Genomic DNA, 1,548 nt, shown 5'->3' on the forward strand with positions numbered 1-1,548 from the left:
ATGGAGGCATGAACGGACGCAGGCGCGGATGCATGGACGAACGCAGGGACGGGTGCACGAACAGACGCACGCATGGATGGGTGGATGGACGCATGGACGGTTACACAGACGTACGCAGGAACGGACGAAAGCAAGAACGAATGAACGGACGAATGCTTCGCCCCACTCCCCATCATTCACTCCGTGGATATGCTGCCTTTTTTTTTCACCCCCTCTTCTTTCTTCTTATTTACATTACATCGGTTTATATAACTTCCCCGATACATTCCTTGGCTTTATTGCCTGTTAGATCTCATTATTATTGTGTCAAAACATAAAAAATGAGCCCTTAGGTATACACTTCTTTCCCCTATTCATTAACGAGGGTCTCGTACTGGCAGACTTGGTTCCATTAAGCTGTATACGAGGGACTATTGGTCAGCTGCCCACTCGTAATAGGTTCACGTTCTACGTGACGCCATACAGGCTCATAAAAGAGTGTGCCACCCTCGCCGCCATGGCTACAAGTCGCACTGACTGACACCCTTACGTTTAAATTCCCATATAAACCCAATAAAGTGGCTGAGGGGATAGCCGCCCTGATAGCTCAGTGGCTAGAGCATCGAACGCGTTATTCGAAGATCGTAGGTTCGACTCCTGCTTACGGCAAGTTATTTCTTTCACCCGCTTTTCTTTCTTATTTACATTACATTGGTTCTAATAAGTACCCCCATACATTCTTTGGGAGTATTGTCCGTTACATCTCTTTAAGATTGTGTCACAACACGAAAAAACGAGACCTTGGGTGTACACTTTTTTCCTTTATTCATTAACAAGGGTATCCTACTGGCAGACTTGGTGCCGTTAGGTTGTATACGAGAGACCATTGGTCAGCTGCAAGTTCGTAATAAGTTCACGTGCTACGTGACGCCATACAGGCTCATAAAAGAGTGTGCCACACTCACCACCGTGGCAACAGGTGGCGCTGACTGACACTCCCACGTTTAAATTCACATATAAACACAATAAAGTGGCTATAAACCAATAAGTTTCATCACTGTCATGTCGCAGTTTTTCGCGACCTTGAGTGGCGGTTCCAAGTTTACGACCAAACTGCCTACAGTCATCTGCATATCTCGCCACCTCGGACACCGGTGTGAATTCAGAAGCGTCGGGTCGGTATGGAAGCAGCGTGCGCAATGTGCACGAGAGGCTCTTGTCTGTACAGCAAAACAACGGCGAAAAACAAACCAGTAGCAGGTTGAGTGGCAGTGTTGTAGGCGTATCCAAATGGTAAAACGGAGTCTCAGCAACTGTGATACGATGCGATGTGCATAGTTATCATGTCACTAAGCATATGGTTGAACCTCTCTGTCCAGCCGTTCTTTTGCGCGTGGTATGTAGTAGATTTGTGGTGAATCATGTTGCATACAGCGAGAAGGGATTGAATAACGCCGGAGAGGAGCACGTGCCCTCCGTAGCTGAGCAGTTCTCATGGTGCTTCGTGTCCAACAACAAAATTCCGCAGAATAAAAAATTGGCAGCATATCCATGGAGTGAATGATGGAG

This window comes from Rhipicephalus microplus, chromosome 4, assembly GCF_043290135.1.
Source record: "Rhipicephalus microplus isolate Deutch F79 chromosome 4, USDA_Rmic, whole genome shotgun sequence".
Lineage (NCBI taxonomy): Eukaryota > Metazoa > Arthropoda > Arachnida > Ixodida > Ixodidae > Rhipicephalus > Rhipicephalus microplus.